The following is a 22247-nucleotide window of genomic DNA, read 5'->3' as shown; positions in this document are numbered from 1 at the left end:
TCATTTATTGAAGCCCACCCTTTCCCCCCTGCTCTGCAGACCATCATTGTCTTATATCAAGTAACCATATGTGAGCGGAGTCATGTCTTAACATTCTATATTATTCTATTTGGCTATCCCTTGCCTCTATACAATACAGCCTTATTTACTGTAGCTTTATAATAAGTTTTGCTATCTGAAAGAGCAAACCCTCACATTTAGTTCTTTTTCCAAGATAGCTGCAGTCCTTAACACCAAGGGAGGCTGAGAGTGTAAGAGCTCAAAAGGAAAGAGTCCGTACAGGGGTGGGATCCATGCAGCTCAGAATAGACTGTCAGAACCTACACAAGATGTGGAGGGGGTCCATGCAAGGAAATAGCTCAGCACTGAGGCTGACTGCCAGAGCCTAACACACACCTCACCTTGCTCAGGTTCCAACTCCCACCCTAGACTGCCTCTCTTTGGGAATTCCCTTTTCATCTTGGTCAGGCTGTAATACTCAGTATCAAGAGGGTGTCTCCCTGAAGGGGATGGCCTGGAGTAGGATGTCAGAGCCTCAGAACAATGATGTGCAGATGTCTCTGCAGTGTAAGGGTCCAGGCTGGGATGTTATAACCTGGGTATGGTGAGAAGAGCATTACCACTGAGGGACAGCCTGGCAAGGGGAGTCATCCGCCAAGTGTGATGAGAAGGGTGCCCACAAAGGAGGAGGCTCAGGATGAAAAGACAGTACCTGGTGGGGTCAGGAGGGTGTCCTCCAGGGGTGAACCAGCATGGGAGTCAGAACCCTAGTGCAGTAAGGAGGAGTCCATTGGGAAAGGGGCAGGCATAGGGTGTCAGAGCCAAAGCCATATGAGGAAGTCATCACTTAGAAAGGAGAGACCATAGACCAGGCATGGTGGCTTACACCTGTAATCCCAGCATTTTGTGAGGCCGAGGTAGGTGAATTGGTCCCAGCTACTTTGGAGGCTGGAGCGGGAGGATTGCTTGAGCCTGGGAGGTGTAGGTTACAGTGAGCCAAGATCACACCACTGCACTCCAGCCTGAGTAACAAAGTGAGACCCAGTCTCAAAAAAAAAAAAAGAGAAAAGAAAGGAAAGGGAAGACTAATGTGGGATGAAATAAGCCCCGGTCTGTCGTAGCGCTCCCAGGCTTATTAGGACAAGGAAATTCCCGCCTAATAAATTTTGGTCAGACTGGTTGTCTGCTCTCAAAACCTGTCTCCGGATAAGATGTTATCAATGACAATGTGTGCCCGAAACTTCATTAGCAATTTTAATTTTGCCCCGGTCCTGTGGTTCTGTGATCTCGCCCTGCCTCCATTTGCCTTGTGATATTATATTACTTTGTGAAGCATGTGATCTCTGTGACCCACACGCTATTCATACACTCCCTCCCCTTTTGAAAATCGCTAATAAAAACTTGCTGGTTTTGCGACTTGGGGGGGCAACACGGAACCTGCCAACATGTGATGTTCCCCCAGACACCCAGCTTTAAAATTTCTCTCTTTTGTACTCTGTCCCTTTATTTCTCAGACCGGCCGACACTTAGGGAAAATAGAAAAGAACCTACGTGAAATATGGGGAGTGAATTTTCCCAATAATCAAAGAATTGTGGGGACACGTAAAACAAACAAGTATACAAAAGAACCAGAAAAGTATGCTTGATGAAGTTCCCACAGTCAAAATCACAGAGAATATTAGCTCCAAAATAAATAATGATAGCAATAGATTACGGCCTGTTGAAATAGGCTGTGATTTCATACTAATAGTAAATGATGAATCATACTGATATAAAATGATAAATGAATAAACTGACGGTTTAATGAGAAACAGAATATTTACATAATCCCAAAGTACTTCCCCACAAAATCCTTATTAATTATAATGGGAAAAGTAATTTGAGTTGATAAGCCAGGCAGACACCACCTTAATCAAGTAATCAAAGTAAACAATATCAGCAATGGGACAAATTGAAATTGTGCTCTCCACATGATAGGCTGCAATAAAATGAATGTAGCATGACTTCTGTGATGCCCCTCCCAAAAATGCATAACCTGAATCTAATTATGAGGAAACATCAGACAAACTAAAATTGAGGAACATTATACAAACATGCCTTATAATTTTCAAGAGTTAAGGTCATGAAAATAATGGAAAGATTAAGGAAATGTTTTTGGATTTGTTATGGACTGAATGTTTTGTGTCGCCCTCCCCAAATTCATATGTTGAAATTCTAACTCCCAATGAGATGCTATTAGGAGGTGAGACCTTTGGGAGGTAATTAAGTCATGAAGGTGAACTCCTGAATGAATGAGATTCGTGCCTTCATAAAAAAGAGACAGGAAGGCTTGCTTCCTCTCTCTGTCTCTCTCCCTCCGCCACCCCATATGAAGATACAGCAAGAAAGCAGCCAGTAAACCAGGAAGGATGTCCTCATCAGACATCATCGATCTGCGGGTGCCTTGATTTTGGATTTCTCAGCCTCCTGAATTGTGAGAAATAAATGTTGATTGTTTAAGCCATTCCATCTGAACTAAGACAGGGCTGAAGGACACTAATGAGACGTGATGATTAAAATTAAGACACGGTTCTGAAATTGATCCTTTTGCTCTAAAGGACATTATTCCAACATTTGGTGAAACTTGAACGAGGTCTGAGGATTAGATGGTAGTAATGTACCAATGGTAATTGATTTTTTTCGTAGTGTTTTTCCTGATTTTTTTAGTGGTGTTTAGCTATGTAGGAGAATGTCCCAGTTGTAGAAAATATACTCTGAAGTATGAGGAACTGATGGGGCATCAGGCTGGCAATTTACTCTCAAACCGTTTAAGAAAAAGAAATTTTTGTACTATATTTACAACTTTTCTGTAAGTTTCAGATTGTTTCAAGAAATGTTGCCTACCCAATGCAAGATATTTATAAAATAATGCCTTATGTATGCTAACTTAATGCATTTTTCTAATGTATAGTACAATAAACTATTTTTTTAATGATGGGCAGAGCCAGTGCCTGACCCACAGATGTTGCAAAAATTGTCTGACCTATTCTGAGGAGATAGTTTGACCTTGATTGAAATGTTTCAATTTTAGCACATGCATATTTTAATTCTACTAAAAAATAGTTTTTACAATTAAGAAACAAATGTTATATATTTGTACATTCATTTTTGGATGTCTATGTGCACAGAGTAACAAAATAACAGAAGAACAGGGTTGCACAAATGCACATTTCAGCTGTGAGCTACATAAAACATATCTCTGTGTGCCTATACTCAATATTCATGGGGTCATTGAACAGTAGATATGGTAAATTGCATCTCCAATAATGGTTCTTACCAAGGAATTGCAATAGAATTAGCACGCTTTGCTGCAGACTCTCTAAAAGTCAGTATTTCCTTTACTGTATTGCCATTGAGTGCCTTTCCAGAATATGCTTTTTAAATTTTCTTTAAAAAACAGATTATGACAGGCTGTTTATAATTCTGAACAAAGGCATCTTGTTCTTATTAAATTATAAAGAACTAAATGCATTTTAATAGTTGTTTTGATTAAATTATATGAATAACAAAATTTCTATTAGTCTTAAATTACCAATGTGTACGTGGAATCATCATCGGGGAAAAGAAACTCCCATACCTGTCTTACACATAGATACATGATTCTTAAAATATTTAAAATATGAAATTTGCATTTAAAACCATATCAAAAATGGATTTTCAATAAATATTAGCTGATAAACATCTGTTAGTGCTTTTTTGTTGTTGTTGTTGTTTTTTTTGGAGACAGAGTCTTTCTCTGTTGCCCAGGCTGGAGTGCAATGGCATGATCTCAGCTCACTGCAACCTCTGCCGCCTGGTTTCTAGCAATTCTCATGACTCAGCCTCCTGTCCTGCATAGCTGGACAGGAGCACCCACCACCCCAGCTAATTTTTTTGTATTTTAATGGAGATGAGATTTCACCATGTTGCTCAGGGTTGTCTTGAGCTCTTGAGGTCAGACAGGTGTGAGCCACCACCCCCTGCCTTATTAGTGCTTTTAAGAGGCTGATTTTCTCACTTTGTAAAGAACATCTAGTAGATACAGCAAACTAAGAAAAATAACAAAGAATATTTCTTTTCTTGTCTTTTTTTTTTTTTCTTTTGAGATGGGGTCTCACTCTGTTGTGCCCAGGCTGGAACACAGTAGCACAATCATGGCTCACTGAGGCCTCGACCTCCCCAGGCTCAGGTGATCCTCTCATCTAAGCCTCTCAAGTAGCTGGGACTACAGCCACACATCCTCACACCCAGCTAATTTTTTGAATTTTTTGTAGAGATGGGGGTTTCACCATGTTGCCCAGGCTGGTCTTAGACTCCCAAGCTCAAACAATTCACCCTACTCAGCCTCCCAAAGTACTAGGATTACAAGCGTGAGCCACCACACCCAGCCAATATGTCTTTTATAATAGCAATTTTTAAAATACCAACGAGTAGCTTGTTGAGAAATGGGTTAATAGCAAGATGAAAACATTTAGAAAACTTTATTGAGAGACTTAAATAAATGGAAAGACACATATTTATATACAGGAAGACAAATTTTTCAAAAAATGTCGGTTTGAGGCTGGGCACAGTGGCTAATGCCTGTAAGCCCAGCACTTTGGGACACTGAGGCAGGTGGATCACCTGAGGTCAGGAGTTCGAGACCAACCTGGCCAACAAGGCGAAACCCCATCTCTACTAAAAATACAAAAATTGGCCAGGTGTGGTGGCATGGGCCTGTAGTCCCAGCTACTCTGGAGGCTGAGGCAGGAGAATCACTTGAACCCAGGAGGCGGAGGTTGCAGTGAGCCGAGCTCATGCCACTGCACTCCAGCCTGGGTGACAGAGCGAGACTCTGCCTCAAAAGAAAAGAAAAGAAAAGAAAAAAATATTGTCGGTTTGTCCCAATTTAATATATAGGTTAGTTACAACTACAAAACCAGTGAGAGATATTATTTTGTTAATTGTATTGAAATAATTAAAATAATTTTTTGAATAAGGCAAGGATAGCCACAAAATTATGGAAGAGACATAAATTAAATGAAAAGCCTAATTCTACCATATAGAGATGCTACCATAATAATAATATAGTCCCAAGGGACAAAACAGTCTAGAAAGCAGAGTGGGAAAAATAAGAATATCTGAGTTCAAGTTCTTCTCTCTCTCCTTTTTCTTTTTCTTTTTCTTTTTTTTTTTTTTTGGTAGAGGGGAGATCCTGCTTTGTTGCCCAAGCTGGTCTCAAACTCCTGGGCTCAAGCTATCTTCTCGTCTCAGTCTCCCAAAGTGCTAAGATTACAGGTGTGAGCCACCATGCTTGGCCAGAGTTCAAGTTCTAATTCTTCTGCTTTGCAGTTAGTTTCTCCCTATCTTCTCCAATATACGACAATTTCTTCATATGTGATGTCTAATGAAAATACTACAAATTCATGTGAAAGGGAAGAATGATCAAATAATTTTAGAAAAATTGGTTAACAATTTGGAAAAAATCTTGATGAAAGAGCAAAAGTAAAAAAATTAAAGATAACAAGATTGGCCAAAGAATAACTAAAATAAATAAAATCGGCATTTTCTAAAATTCTATTTAAAAATTATTAAAAATGGAAGAATATGTCCAAAATTCAACTTTATCATGTATTTAGTGAGCACCTACAACATTCCAAGCACACTGTTCTAGGTTCTCGAGATACATCAGTAAGCAGTAGACAACATAGAATTTATGTTTTTGAAGGTTCAGACAATAATCAAATAAATATCAGGAGTAGATAACTACTATCAAGAAGAAGAACATACAGGCTTATAAATAGACATAAATCAGTGGGATATAATTGAGAGTTCAGAAATAAACTCATACATTTATTTTTCAAAACATGAAAATAATCTGCTATGGTCTAAATGTTTGTGTCTCCACAAAATTCATCTGTTGAAACTTAATCCCCAATGTGATGGTATTAAGAAGAGGCGCCTTTGGGAGGTGATTAGGTCATGAGGGCTTCACCCACATAAAAAGAACTAGTACTCTTACAAAAGAGGCCCAAAGCCGGGAGCTTGAGACCAGCCTGGCCAACATGGTGAAACCCTGTTTCTACTAAAGATACAAAAATTAGCCAGATGTGGTGGTCCACACCTGTAATCCCAGCTACTTGGGAGGCTGAGGCGGGAGAACTGCTTGAACCAAGAGGCGGAGGTTGCAGTGAGCCAAGATCTCACCACTGAACTCTAGCCTGGGTGACAGAGTGAGACTCTGTCTCAAAAAAAAAAAAAAAATGAGACCCAAAGGAGCTCATTTACCCCTTCCACCACGTGAGGATACATAGAAGGCACCATCAATGACTAGCAGGCCCTTACCAGACACTGAATCTGTTGGCACCTTGATCTTGGGCTTTCTCACTTCCAGAACTGTGAGCAGTAAACTTCTGTTGTTTATAAATTATCTAGTTTAAAGTCTTTTGTTATAGCAGCCTAAAAAGACTAAGACACAAACCAATATCCATCCACTGATGAATGGACTTTGCTTTTTCCTAGAGATGAAAAACATTTTATTTTATTTGCCTTTCCAACTTTCAGGGGGTGCACGTGCAGGTTTGTTACATGGGTAAATTGTGTGTCATGGGGGTTTGGTGTAGAGTTAATTTTGTCACCCAGGTAATCAGCATACTACCTGATAAGTAGTTTTTCAATCCTCACCCTCCTCCCGCCCATGAGTGGACTTTTTTAAAAAAAAGTGCTATATCCCTATAATTTATATCATTCAGCCGTATAAAGAAATGAATACATGCTATAACTCAGATAAATCTGAAAAACATTATAAGTGAAAGAAGCCAAACATAAAAAACTACATACTTTATGATTCCATTTCTATGAAATATCCAGAATAGGCAAATCCATAAAAAGTAAATCAGTGATTTCTAGGGGTTGAGGGGAGGAGAAAATGGGGAGTGACTGAGGGTTTCTTTTTGAGTGATAAAAATGTTCTAGAGTTAGATAGTGATGATAGTTATACAGCTTTGTAAATATGCTAAAAGTCATTGAATTGTACACTGCAAAATGCTGTATTTTATGGTAGATTAATTACATTTCAATTTAAAAAATTTACTTTGCTCTGTGTCCTGTGGTTTCATGATTTTAAAAATAACTTTGAAGCAAAGTGAAAAGAAAAATAAAGATATAAAGGCTGACTCCTGGAAGTGCTCCTGAAAAGGACTTTAACATTATTGTTCCAATGTCTCCTGGTTTTCATACTCTTTCTTTTTTTTTTTTTCATACTTTTGTTTAAAAGCTGGATGTTAGTCTTATTGCCTATTCAAAAGTAATTTTTTTTCCTTCCAAATGGTTTTAAGATTTCTCTCTTTGTTTTTAGCTTTCGGTAGTTTTGCTATATTTGTACATAGATCTCATTTTCTTTGTATTTATCCTGCTTGGAGTCTAGAGCTTATGAATGCTTTGGATGAATGTCTCTTGCCAGATTTTGAAAATTCTTAGCCAATATTTCTCATTACAACACATATTAAAAATAACTTCCTGGCCAGGCGTGGTGGCTCACGCCTGTAATCCCAGTAGTTTGGAAGGCCAAAGTGGGTGGATCACCTGAGGTCAAGAGTTTGAGACAAGCCTGGCAAACATGGCGAAACCCCAGCTCTACTAAAAATACAAAAAAAAGTAGCTGGGCATGTTTGCGGGTGCCTGTAATCCTAGCTACTTGGGAGGTTGAGGCAGGAGAATTGCTTGAACCCGGGAGGTGGAGGTTGCAGTGAGCCAAGATCATGCCATTGCACTCCAGCCTGGGTGACGGAGTGAGACTCTGTCTCAAAAAATAATAATAATATAAATAAATAAAAATAAATTCCTCTAAATTCCACAAACTTTCTCCTTCTCCTCCTCCTCCTCCAACAGGGTCTCACCCTATCACCCAGGCTGGAGGGCAGTGCTACAATCTCAGTTCACTGCAGCCTCAATCTCCTGTGCTCAAGCCATCCTCCCACCTCAGCCTCCCAAGTAACTGGGACAGCAGGTGCATGTCACCACACCTGGCCAATTTTGTTTATTTTTCAAAGAGACAAGGACTCACTATGTTGCCCAGGCTGTTCTTGAACTCCTGGACTCAAGTGATCCTCCTTTCTCCACCTCCCAAAGTGCTGGGATTACAGGTATGAGCCACAACGCCCAGCCCGTGCCTTTCTTGGATGTGCAAAAAAGGTCTGGCTTTAACATAGATTGATGGATGACAATCCAAAGTGCTGAACAGCCCTACAAGATTCCTGCTCAATGCCATGGGTTTGAAAAAGAATGGAAAGAATGTACATAAGGAATCCATAGTATCCAGGCAGAGAAAGAGTGCAAGATAAAATTTGATGATTTCATAGTGTTTGTTTTGGCAGGAAAAAATCAGACGTGTGAGTACCATCCAGAAGCAGCAGAACAAGCTAGTAAAGGAAGGGTAATATACCTCTCCACCTCACCAATTCGGCAAGGGGATACTAGGCCCTGAGCAGAGCAGCTGCTGATGGCTGGAGGCTGATTTTCATGTTCTCTGTTCTCCACAGGAAACATTGTTTACTGAAAACCTTTTTGTCAAAGTGTGTAAAAAATAAAGGATTGCTCCATCCTATTTGTTATATTTTCTCTTGGATTATAATATACTTTTCTATAATGAGATTGCAACTTATTTTTAAATTTGAAAAAATGGCCGGGTGCGGTGGCTCACACCTGTAATCCCAGCACTTGGGGAGGCCAAGGAGGGTGGATCACTTGAGGTCAGGAGTTAGAGACCTGCCTGGGCAACATGGCGAAACCCTGTCTCTACTAAAAATACAACAATTAGCAGAGCGTGGTGGCTCATGCCTGTAATCCCAGCTACTTGGGGGGCTGAGGCAGAAGAATTGCATGAACCCAGGAGGCGGAGGTTGTACTGAGCCAGGATGACATCACTGCACTCCAGCCTGGGTGATAAAGCGAGACTCCATCTCAAAAAAATAAATAAAATAAATAAAATCATTTGAAAAAATGCCTCTACCTGTTCCTAAAAAATTAGCATCTATAGAATAATAACTAACATTTTATGAATGCTTACTATGTATGAGAGACTTTAAATATGTTAACTCATTAAAGAAGTTGTAGTATTCTTTAGTGTTTTCATCCTGGGTTTTCTTTCTTTTTTTTTTTTTTTAAACACACGCTTTGGCTGGGAAAGGGATACAGTGGATACAGTGGTATAAGTGTTGAGAATGTAGTTGAAACCTTGGATAGCCTATAAATTTTTTTCCAAATTTTTTTATCATGGTAAAATTATAAAATTCACTACTTCAACCATTTTTAAATAGTTAAGTGGTATTAAATATGTTGTTTTTGTTGTTGTTGTTAGCGTTGAGTTTTAGGAATTTACTGTATTTTCTGGATATTAATCTCTTATCAGCTATATGATTTGTAAATATTTTCTCCCATACTGTGAGTTGCCTTTTACTTTCTTGATAATGTCTTTGGGTGCACAAGATAGTTTGATTTTCATGAAAAAAAAAACAGTTGAGGAAAGAAATTTAAGAAGGCACAAATAAATAGAAAAATACTCTATGTTCATGGATTAGAAGAATTAATATTGTTAAAATGTCCATATTACTCAAATCAATCTACAGATTTAATGCAATCTTTATCAAAATTCCAATGTCATTTTAGAAAATATAATCCTAAAATTCATATGAAACTATTAAAAAAAAAAAAATAGCCAAACCAATGATGAGTAAAAAGAACAAAGCTGGAGGCACCACAGTAATCTGACTTCAAAATATACTATATAGCAATTGTAACCCAAACACTATAGTACTGGGAATAAAAAAAAATAGATACATTCATCAATGGACCAGAACACAGATCCCAGAAATGAACTCATACATGTACAGTCAATTGATTTTCAACAAAACTGCCAAAAATGCACAATGGGAAAATGATAGTCTCTTCAAGAAATTGTGCTAAGAAAACTGGATATCTACATGCAGAAGAATGAAAATGGACCCTTATCTCACAGTGTATACAAAATCAACCCAAATGGGTTAAAGGCCAGAAACTGTAAAACTACTGAAAGAAAACATAGAAGAGAAACTGTATAACATTTTTCTGGCCATGATTTTTTTTTTTTTACTTGGTCCCCAAAGCACATGAAGCAAAAACATAAGTAGACACATGTGATGTCATCAAACTAAAAAGCTTCTGCACAGCAAAAGAAACAATTAACAGTGTGAAGACTCAACCTACAGATTGGGAGAAAACATTTGTACGCCAAAGCACTACATCCCAAAGGAGTTAATATTCAAAATATATAAGGAACTCAAACCACTCAATAGCAAGAAAACAAAAAAAATTCAATTTAAAAATAGACAAAAAGGGCCGGGCGCGGTGGCTCACACCTGTAATCCCAGCACTTTGGGAGGCCAAGGCGGGTGGATCACGAGGTCAGGAGATCGAGACCATCCTGGCTAACACGGTGAAACCCTGTCTCTACTAAAAATACAAAAAATTAGCCGGGCATGGTGGCGGGCACCTGTAGTCCCAGCTACTCGGGAAGCTGAGGCAGGAGAATGGCATGAACCCGGGAGGTGGAGCTTGCAGTGAGCCTAGATCTCGCCACTGCACTCCAGCCTGGGCAACAGAGCGAGACTCCATCTCAAATAAAAAAAAAAAACGCAAAAAGGTCAGGCACAGTGGTTCATATCTGTAGTCCTAGCTACTCTGGAGGATGAGGGAGAATTGCTTCAATCCAGGAGTTTGATGCTACAGTGAACTATGATGGTGCCACTGCACTCCAGCCTAGAAGCAAGATCCTGTCTCAAAAAAAAGTTGGTGGGGACAAGGACCTTGAATAGATATTTCTCAAAAAAAGAAGATATACAAATGGCCAGTAGATATGTGAAAAAATGTTCTACTTCACTAATCATTAGAGAAATGCACATTAAAACTACAAATCACCTCACATCGGTCAGAATGGCTATTCTCAAAAAGACAAAAGATAAATCTTGGCAAGGATGTGGAAAAAAGGCAACCCTGTACAACTGTTGTTGGGAGTGTAAATTAATGCAGCCATTATGGAAAACTGTATAGAGGTTTCTCAAAAATTAAAAATAGAATTCCATATGATCCAGTAAACCTACTTCTGAGTGTTTACTCAAAAATTTTGAAATCAATGTGTCAAAAAAATATCTGTACTCCCATGGCCACTGCAGTGTTATTCACAGCAGCAATATTATGGAATCAACCTAAGTGTCCAACAACAAATGAATGAATGAAGAAAATGTGGCACATACACACAGTGGAATACCATTCAGCTTTCAGTTATTTTCAACAACTTAGATGGAATTAGAGAGCATTATGCTAAGTGAAATAAGTCTGGCACAGAAAGACAAATACTCTATGTTCCCACTTAGATGTGAAATCTAAAACAATCAAACTCATAGAAGTAGAGAGTAGAATGGTAGTGAGAGGCTGGAGGGTGGGGGACATGGGTAGATGACGGTCAAAGGGCTACAAATCTCAGTTAGACAAGGGGAATAAGGTGGTTTTAAAAATAATCTATTGCACAGTGTGGTGAGCATAGTTAGTAACAGTGTATTGTACATTTCAAAATTGCTAAGAGAGCAAATTTCAAATGTTCTCACCACAAAAAATAGTAAGTTTTTGAAGTGATAACTATATTAACTTGATTTAATTTTTCCACATCATATTCATAAATCATAACATCATTTTGTACCCCACAAATATATACAATTATCAATTATCAATTTATACTGAAATTTTAAAAATAAATTTCAATTACACATATATTCTATTACCTCTTCATGTTCCATATGGTTTCTAAGCTCTTTTCTATTTCTATCCTTTGTTTTCTCTTAGTTTTTGTTTGAATATTTTGGACAACAAGCTGGAAATTGTACTGGGAGCCCAGAATATTGTTATTTTGTTGTCCTTTCTCCTAATCTTGTAATTCAAAAACGAAAAAAAAAACCTCTCCTATTTCATGCCAAAAAGTCATACATCTGACTGTCTGTGTTTGAGGCTAGGAAACTCAGAAGAGTTTATTTATTTTCATTTTATTCTCCTAGTCAGCTCCTGAAGTCACAGCTTTCTGTGCTCCAAATCTCCTGTTTTCACTCTCATTTTCTTTGATCTTATGGGTCTGTACATATATTTTACTCTTTTGCTCCCTCTTTAATAAAATTTTGAGTAGAGGAGAAAATAAATGTATATGGTCATTCTACCATGTTTAATAGGAAGTCATATATATATATATGTATATATATATATGTATATATATATATATACATATATATATATACATACATACATGATGCTATTCAATGCTGGCAAGACTGCCACCAAGCAAAGCATTGTCACAGATTTCTGATGATAATACATTTTTTGAATGAGTCTTTAAATTTTATTCCCTTTCTGAGAAAAAAGCCTAAACATAAAATCTAAAATTCAAAATTAAGAGTATTTTCCATACATAAAGATATAATAGCATACTTTATGAAAGGGAAAACTTAGGTCAACCTAAAAAGATCTGAGACTAAATAAATAAATTATGGAAACTGCATGTAATGGAAAATTGTACTATACTCTAAATTTCTTTGTAAAGGTATGTATTAGCATTCATAGAGAAATGCTATTATATATTGTTAACTGAAAACGCAAGAATTAAAAAATTTTCTAAAAATAAACACACCAGAGCCAGGCACAGTGGAACATGCACATGTAATTCCAGGTACTCGGGAAGCTGAAGCGGGAATATCACTTGATCTCAGGAGCTGGAGTGCAGCCTGGGCAACACAGTGAAATCCCAGTTCTAAAACAATAATAATAATATAATAAAATAAATGAAACACACAACCCAAAACAAAAGAATAAGTATAGAGGAAACAGCCAGGTGCGGTGGCTCACTCCTGTAATCCCAGCACTTTGGGAGGCTGAGGCAGGGGCATCAGTTGAGGTCAGGAGTTTGAGACCAGCCTGGCCAACATGGCAAAACCCCATCTCTACAAAAATACAAAATTAGCCAGGCATGGTGGCCCACGCCTACAATCCCAGTTACTCGGGAGGCTGAGACAGGAGAATCGCTTGAACCCGGGAGGTGGAGGTTGCACTGAGCCAAGATTGTGCCACTGCACTCCCACCTGGGCAACAGAGCAAGACTCCATCTCAAAAAAAAAAAAAAAAAAGGTATAGAGGAAACATACCTAAATATAGCTAATACCTATCTTTAGTGGACAACGACAGTTTTTTTCTTTATACTTTTCCATATTTTCTAGTATCAATTAATGAATATGTGATTTCTTAAAATTAAGGGGTTGAAGCCAGGTGCAGTGGCTCACATCTGTAATCTTAGCACTTTGGGAGGCCTTGGTGGGAGGGTCGCTTGAGGCTAGGAGTCGTGACCAGCCTAGGCAACATGGGGAGACTCGCATCTCTACAAAAAATACAAAAATTAGCTGGGTGTGGTGGCACACACCTGTGGTCCCAGCTACATGAGGCTGAGTCAGGAGGATTGGTTGAGCCTAGGAGGTTGAGGCTACAGTGAGCCGTGATCACACTCCTGCACTCCATCCTGGGTGTCAGTGTGACCCTTTCTCAAAAAAATTTTTTTTATAAATTAAGGGGTTGATTTGATCATTACACATTGTATACATGAATTGAAATATCACACTGAACATCATAAGTACATATAATTATTATGTGTTAATTAAAAATAATTTTAAAAGAAGGGGAAAAGCTATTTTTAAAAGAAGGAACATTATTTTTAAACTTACATAATATGTTATTTACAATAATGTAATGCCCACATTATTTGTCCAAAATTTTCTATTTCTTTTTAATTTATTACAAGGTCTAGATTTCAGTTCAGATATAACAATGGAGAATTCTACATCAGCATTTCTAAAAAGTAGCATGAGAAAGAGTTCTGGACTCACAAGCCTAACACACTTCAGGTACTATCCTTTCTACTTTTCATATTAAAAAAACATGTTTCATTCTACAATTCAGCCTCAAAATTAGTTGACTAAAATTTTGTGCTACTACAATTCTACCATCTAAAATGCAATGCCTCAGATAAATATCAACCAAGCATTATAAAGTTTAATTGGAAATATGTGTTCCATATCTGGTTTCCCTCCATACCATTTAACAAATTAAAATGGCAAGTGGTGTCATCTGCTATTCCTTTGAGGTTAGTATGAGCTGCTGAAGGGTTGCTTGAATTGATTTCTGCTGACGTATTATACAATGTATTACAAAACTGTTCTAAGATTGATTATAGAGGCAAGATGAACTAAAAGTAATTTTTTACAAAGTGGGTCTGGAGATATGGTATAAAATAAGCACCATTCTGATTTCTGTCTTGAGTGCTTGTGATAAATTTAAAATAAGTGGAAACTTTGAGTAAAGACAAATATCCATGAATTGTGGAATATTGGATATGTACATCAATACCAAAGCCTCATTGCAAAACTTTATTTCTCATTTGAACGGTGAAAGTAATACATCATACAGGCTAGTAGGATCTAAAGACTTGATTATCCAGGAACATGACATTTTTATGTTAGGAAATAACCTTTTATATTCTGCTTGAGTTCAGAACAACCCTTTTAGCAGAAAGAGGACCAGAAAGAGGAAAAAAGGAAGGGGAAGTACAATTCTTTCATACCTTCCAGTTTGGGCTCAAATTACACAGAATACTTTGTCATGTCTTCCAAGTAGGAGCAGGAAAGACAACTACATCACACCAAACCAGTTTGGAAATGAAAGAAACGCCTCTGTTTGATATGCATTTATCAGCTTCTTACAAGCCCCTCTCCAGCTGCCATTCCACACTGCTTAGTGGTACACTCATATGAAGTGAGTTTACTTATTTCTGTTGCTTCTTTTCTTAGCAAAATAGTACTTTTACATCAGTCCTTTCTGGTTACTCTATTTGCATATCTTTAAGTATCTCAAAGGAACACACACCACATAGCATATAAATTAGGAATTTTATAGTATCCATTCACAGATTTTGATTTATGGCAGGACTCCATTTCAGCTCTATTCTGGGCATGCCTGAAAGCAGCACAAGAGGGGAGATCCACAGGGGCTAGCAGAGAAGTCTCAAAGGAGAGGTCAGACATGATACCAAGGTCAGAATGCCTTTTGAGAATGCCACTACACCCAGATGTGAGTACAGCTGCTGTTGTGAGAATGACCACCGTGACTGTGTGATGCTATTTAATCAAATGTCTCTTGGTAATTCAAAAAGTGGCAATATGCAACTGGGATTGCATAAGCCATCCACTTTGCTTTATCTCAGTCTTATCAGCATCAAAATGAATAATGCAATTGAATAATGCATTTCAGTCTCCTTCCATATCTTACAGTTAAATCATATTTCTTCTCAAAACACTTGCTGCATTTAGGCAAATTTTTTTTCCAATAATAGTCTTTACTACAAGAATACAAGTAACGTGTCTTTAGGGATTCTCAAGTAATTTTATCTTCATTACTGTTTATTACATGTATTCTGATATTTAAAATTTTTTTTAAAAATGTGTGGGTACATACTAGGTGTATATATTTATGGGGCACATGAGATATTTTGCTACAGACACATATTGCATAATAATCACATCAGGGTAAATGGAGTATCCACCACATCAAGAATTTATCCTTTCTTTGTGCTACAAACAATCCAATTATATTATTTTAGTTATGTTAAAATGTGCGATTATTGTTGTACTGTAGTCATCCTGTTGTGCTAATTCATTCTAACTACATTTTTGTTCCCGTTAACCACTCACTCTTCAACTATCTTTCCCAGCCTCTGGTAGCCATCATTCTACTGTCTATCTCCATGAGTTCAATTGTCTTAATTTTTTAAGCTCCCACTATTCTGATATTTTTTACAAAGATGATCAGGATAGGCTTTCAATTCCTAACATCATTTCATCTTACTTAAAGCAATGCTATTGTTGTCTATAAATACTTGAGTCTATAATTTAGAAAAACTGAATAGGACATGCCATAAAACATTTTTGGAGGACTCTGAAAAATCTGATATTAATGAAGCTGCTCTTTTAAGGCTTCTATCCTCTTTGAATATAAACAACAGTACAGGTCCCTGAACAGAATTATGTTATGCTCCTGATGGTCTGGAATGCTGAATAACATTGAAAGAAAATATCTACCCTAATAACATCTCTTTTTTCTTTTTCACTTAGGAAGAAAGCATTTGATGAATTTCTGGGATTGTTGAAAGAATCTTCCTTACTGTTAGTGATACTCAAAGGTTGATCCGCAATCAACAGTTTAGTAAGAATATTCTTGGCTTAATTATCAGTTTCAATTCAGAAAATAAAGGAACAGATCCTAATATAAAGAGATTTCACAGAATACAAGCAGAGAGCACTGCTTATAAAAAAGCTAGACTGCCTGGCTAGAATCCTAGCTCTGCTGCTTACTGGCTATGTGATCCTGGAAATATTGTCAACTTTAACCACCTTAGCTTCCTTATCTGTAAAATGGGTATATTATTTGGAAGGTTGAACAGACTATACAGCACTTAGAACAATGTCTGGCCCACGGTTAGCACTCCATAAGTGTTCGCTTTTATTCTTCATCTCACAGGGTCTGCCACAATTACAACTCCTTGTGAGGTAAGCTCAGAAAAGCTTGAGAACCGGCTGGGTGTGATGGCTCACACCTGCAATCCCAGCACTTTGGGAGGCAGAGGCAGGTGGATCACTTGAGGTCAGAAGTTCAAGACCAGCCTGGCAAACAGGATGAAACCCCATCTCTACTAAAAATATAAAAATTAGCCAGGCTTGGTGGCACAAGCCCATAATCCCATCTACTTGGGAGGCTGAGGCAGGAGAATCACTTGAACCCAGGAGGCAGAGGTTGCAGAGAGCTGAGATCGCACCACTGCACTCTAGCCTGGGCAGCAGAGCAAGCCAGCTCAGAAAAAAAAAGCTTGAGAACTCCTATCCCTGGCTGCAGCTTGGACCAGGGATAAGCAAATGATTCAGGAATGCTAGCCTTGCCCAACAGAGGTGGCCATGATTGAATGAATGGATCAGTATTCTCTCTTACAAAGCTGAGTGCACAACACACAGAGTAAGTCAGCAGTTTATCATGGGGGTAGAATTCAAAAAAAGAAAAGAACAAAGCCAACCTTTTCTCACCCAGAGAAAAGGCAATGATCAGAAGCCATGAGACAATAAAAGCCAAGAGTAGTCAGAAACCATGAATGGCAAAAGCTGAGAAAGACAATGGAGAGAAGTCAGTTCATTGCTCAGTAGCAGGAATAGCAGCTACAGAGAGTAGCTGAATCACCAGAATGGTATAGGACGGCAATAGGAATCTACAGCAGCATGAGAACACAATGGCAAGAACTGGTAATATCCCAAATGATTTTCCAGATTCATTCCAACGCGGGTGGGAGGACTGGCTGTAAGACAGAAATTTGTCTTCTTTACTTTAACACCCCTAAGATTCCCTAACATGTCATTTTGGCTTGTGATTAGAAAGAGCCTAACTGTCCTTGCAGCCACTGTGATCCACTGAAACTCAGAAGTGAGCTTGATTTTTGTCTTTTCTGATAACTCAGGTATAGTGGGTGGGAATATCAGTTCTCTACAGATGTGCAAAAAATTTTGTACATCAAGATACTTTCTGATTTTGAGCAACACTCCCCACCCAGATTCTACCCAGCATATAGAAATTTAACTTTGTTCATTCTTTAAGCTTGATGCCAATCTCCCCAGGGCTGTTCGTGGTTCTGGAATCTTATGCAGTGCCAGGGCATCAAGGAGGTAACAGAAAGGCCCACTAGTCATTGGTCATCTCTTCATAGACCTGTCCATGCTCTTTCTGCATCATCCCTTCACATCCAGTAGCGCTTAGCTGCTTCCACACCAGGTTTGCAGCATGGGTATTTTTTGCCAAGGCTGAGAATTTCATACTTTGGGGTCTCTTGCTCTCTCCCTAGCAATACTATCACAAATCTGGATCAGGGTCCTCATGTCCAAAACGCAAGTTCCTCTGGTATTATCGAGCATGTGGGATATTGTTTTATCAACTGAGCAAAGTTCTTTTACTTCAGCTTTCTGCAAGTCATTTTATCTTTACCTGCTATTTCTCTCCTTTACTGAGGCTTAGCGTTTTGAAATAAAACCAGACAGTTTTCTAGGCAAGTTCAATGTCCATCCTTACAACAGACTTCACCTTGAAGAGGAAAGTACAGACCTGGGTAATATGAGAGGAGGGAAAGGGAAAAATAAATGAAGATAAAAGTTAAATATTTTAAAATATTTTTGTTCTCATTTTTTTTTCTTTTTGCCTTAAATACTTGGAAGCCAAGATTCGAATTTCATGCTCAGTACCCACAGAGTAAGAATATTTTCCAGTGTTATATCTCTTTTAGAATTTGTCTAGCAGCTTTTCCAGTTTTCACTGAGGTAAAAAGAAGTAAAAAAAGAAGGCTGAGCATGGTGGCTCACACCCGTAATCCCAGCACTTCGGGAGGCCAAGGCAGAAGGATAGCTTGAGCCCAGGAGTTTGAGATCAGTCTGGGCAATAAAGCAAAACCTCATCTTTACAATGAATAAAGAAAGAAAAGGAAAAAATAATATTTATTAGTTTTTCTTAAATTTTGATTTCTGTCAGTCTCGTTTCACTTTGTTACTAATGCCTACTAATACGTTTTCCTACTTATTTAAATCAGTATTGATTTTTTAAAAACTGGTAAAATTCATTGCAGCCATGTGGGAGTAGCTAGAGTTTAGTAGGTTACAGGAATAAAGACATGCTGAAGCTATCCTGCAGGACTCAAGGAGACAGAACATGACTTGAGAACTGAAAATTCCTTCTTGATGTCCAGTTGTTCTGGTTAACTGGGTAGCTTCTAATGGCTCCATTTTGTGCTCCACTATAATGGAGACAATTATTCTGAGTCTGATTGTCCTTCCAATAAGTCACCAATATGTGTACTCTCTTCTTTTGCTCAACATAATAGCATCTGTTGTATTAGCTTTTCCTTCTTTTTGGCTTCTCCTGCTTGTAGGCTTCTACTAGTTACATTTCTCTTTTTCTTTCAGTTTTTGCCTTTGCTAACAGTTGAACTCCTTTCAAAGAAAGGTGATATTCTTCAGTCCAGTTAGCTACAATTATCTCCATTGAACAGTCTTCATGATCGGACAAATCACAGGTTTTTGACTGAATGATGGGTTGCTTTTCCTTGAATTAGATAACTGCTCTCATTCATATCAATTGTGGTTAAGGTGACAGGGTCGTCTTACACAAGAAAAAAACTACACACAGAAGTAATATTCTAGAAGAAGACTATAGGGAAAATCCTTTCTAAGGGACTGTAAGCAGACAGCTATCTTAAGGCTTAGCTTGTTCAGTATTGCTGTTAAAAGTAAGATATATAAGGCAAATATTACTCTCAAGATATTATAAATATATCCTTTCTCTTTGGGAATAAAATCCCACCCCAACTCATGAAGACATTGTTTGGTCCTATGACTTCTATGAGATAATGACCACAGTGTAAATTGGTACATTCTCACAGTCTAGGTTATTTAGTCTTACATAAGAACTTATACAACATTGTAACCTGTGACTATAAAATGAAATTACACTTTCTATTTGTACCTAAGTTATTATAACATAAGTTGCCCAGTGGCCCCCTAAATATTCCCATCATCTCTGATGACAACTTCTAATCTCTAGATTATTTTGTAGATCCATTTGCTCAGTGCCTTAGTCTGTTTAGTGTTGTTATATTTTATTTTATTTTATCTTTTTTTGAGATAGGATCTCACTCTGTTGCCCAGGCTGGAGTGCAGTGGTATGATCATAGCTCACTGCAACCTTGAATTCCTGGGCTCAAGTGATCCTCTGGCCTCAGCCTTCTGAGTAGGTAGGACTACAGGCACACATCACCATACCCAGCTAATTTTTAAATTGTTTTTGTAGAGACAGGGTCTCACTATGTTGTCCAGACTGGTCTTGAACACATGGGCTCACCCCTGCCTCCCAAAGTGCTGGGATTACAGGCATGAGCCACTGCACCTGGCCTGTTTAGTGTTGCTATAAAGGAATACTTGAGGCTGAGTATTTTATAAAGAAAAGAGGTTTATTTAGCACACAGCTTTGCTGGCTGGAACGTTCAAAATTGGGCATCTGGTGAGGGCCTCAGGCTGCTTTCACTCATGGCAGAAGGCAAAGGGAAGCTGGTATGTGCAGAGACACAGTAAGAGAGGAATGAAAGAGACAGAGAGAGGAAGTGCCAGGCTTTTTTTTTTTTTTTTTTTTTTTTTGAGATGGAATCTCTCTCTGTCACCCAGGCTGGAGTGCAGTGGCGCAATCTCAGCTCACTGCAACCTCCGCCTCCCAGGTTCAAGTGATTCTCCTGCCTCAGCCTCCCAAGTAGCTGGGATTACAGGCATGTACCACCACACCTGGCTAATTTTTGTATTTTTAGTAGAGACGGGGTTTCACCACATTGGCCAGGCTGGTCTTGAACTCTTGACCTCAGGTGATCCGCCCACCTCAGCCTCCCAAAGTGCTGGGATTACAGGCATGAGCCACCGCGCCCTGCAAGGCTCTTTTTAACAACCAGCTTTCATGGGAACTAAGAGAGTAAGAACTCACCACCCCCACAGTGAGGAGGTTAATCCATTCATAAAGCATCCACCTCCATGACTCAGATATTTTCCATTAGGCCCCATCTCCAACACTGGGGATCAAATTTCAACATGAGGTTTTGGGGGAAAAATATCTGAACTATGGCACCCAGCTTCCACTAGCTTGTAGATACAAGTAAGTCACATTAAGTGGAATAACCCAATAGTCACAGGCTCACAGCACCTGCATAATGCAGGACTTCAGTCTCCTTTTAAAATGCCAGTTTCTAGAGGTGTTTTTAGGCATCTTCAGTGGGTGTCTCACATATGCTCACAAACACACACTGATTCAGCAACCACCCACCAGGCACCACATTTGCTTACTGGAGCTATAGTTCTTCCACCAGCGCTGTGTTTCCCCAAAGGATCTGGTTCTGCTCCGTTGGCATGGTAATTTCTTCTGGGTTTTGCAGTGTTCAAGGAGGCCTCTGGATCATTTGATGAGCACTGCAGGCACCAAGTTCCCTATAGATGCTGCAGAGCCTGGGCATCAGCTTCTGCCTCTGCTCCACCAGGCAGGGCAGTTCTTACTGGTCTCAACCACTCCTCTGCCTGTTAGTGCCTCTCTCTTTAGGCAATGCCTTCACCACTATCTCTCACCAAGCACCACCACAAAGGCACTGAAGGAAGGATGCTTCTCTTCCTCTTGGATTCAATTCTGCAGGAGGAATTCAAATCAGTAGCATCAGTGTTTTACAACTTTCAGTGAAACAGTACTTTCAATTTTTACTTACAGACCACTCTTTCTCTAGGTCCCAGACACCCACTCAGGGGACTTGTATATGATAAGAAACTGAATGATAGCCACCAGCCTGCCTACAGAGCACTATTATCCTCTTACGAAGGCTCTCTTACAAACTCAAGTTTATTGTTTCTGACTCAGCTTTTCTTCATCGTGATTTCTCCCAAGAGGGAAATTTTTCCTTATAAAAGTGGTTCCTGTTGGGCCAGACATGCCTGTTCATGTCGGGAATTCACCTAACTTCAAACTGAGATTCCCTTCTGTGCTTGGATACTATTTGGTACATTGTCCTTTCCCAGTTTCATCTGGTAGAGTAGAAGATCTTCAAGTAATGCACAAACACATATGCTGTCTCCGCCATTGAAAGAGAACCAAGACATCCCTATAGACATTATCAAGTGACAACATAATGATTAAAAATACTGTTGAGATGAGAAAAACAAAATCCACTTCATTCGTGTGAGAGCCAACTGCTTAGTCTAATATGTATAATTATAGACTTGCAGTTTTCAGCAACTTTACAGAAATTTTTTCAAAAATAATAAATCATTGAAATCCAGAATCTTAGAATAATTTAGAAAGCTGTCAGTAGCTCATAGAACTCAATAACAAAAGGCTGGGCATGATGGCTCACACCTGTAATCCCAACACTTTGGGAGGCCGAGGCAGGCAGACTCACCTGAGTTCAGGAGTTCAAGACCAGCCTGGCCAACATGGTGAAACCCCATCTCTACAAAAATACAAAAATTAGCCATGCATGATGGCATGTGCCTGTAATCCCAGCTACTCGGGAGGCTGACACGGGAGAA

The 22247-nt window shown here is 38.7% G+C and overlaps 1 protein-coding gene and 1 non-coding gene across 2 annotated transcripts in view; one reads left to right on the top strand and one right to left on the bottom strand.

Annotated features, from left to right (window-relative positions):
- Positions 1–12519: 12519 nt before the first annotated feature.
- Positions 12520–22247, bottom strand: part of LOC117980017 (protein FAM177A1-like) — a 30663-nt gene continuing 20935 nt past the window's right edge. Inside the window, exons 5-6 of the mRNA XM_055111659.2 lie at positions 21021–21354; positions 12520–18252 (exon numbers count right to left, since the gene is read on the bottom strand). The gene's annotated coding sequence lies outside the window, so the exon portion shown is untranslated. The remainder of the gene's footprint in view (positions 18253–21020; positions 21355–22247) is intronic.
- On the top strand, positions 18411–18471 carry LOC112439704 (U7 small nuclear RNA). Its single transcript, XR_003027943.3, has one exon. It is a non-coding gene; the product is annotated as a U7 small nuclear RNA (small nuclear RNA).

Source organism: Pan paniscus, chromosome 3, assembly GCF_029289425.2.
Source record: "Pan paniscus chromosome 3, NHGRI_mPanPan1-v2.0_pri, whole genome shotgun sequence".
Taxonomy (NCBI): Eukaryota; Metazoa; Chordata; class Mammalia; order Primates; family Hominidae; genus Pan; species Pan paniscus.
Note: the sequence above shows the minus strand (reverse complement) of the source record. Positions and strands in the feature narration are given on the sequence as shown.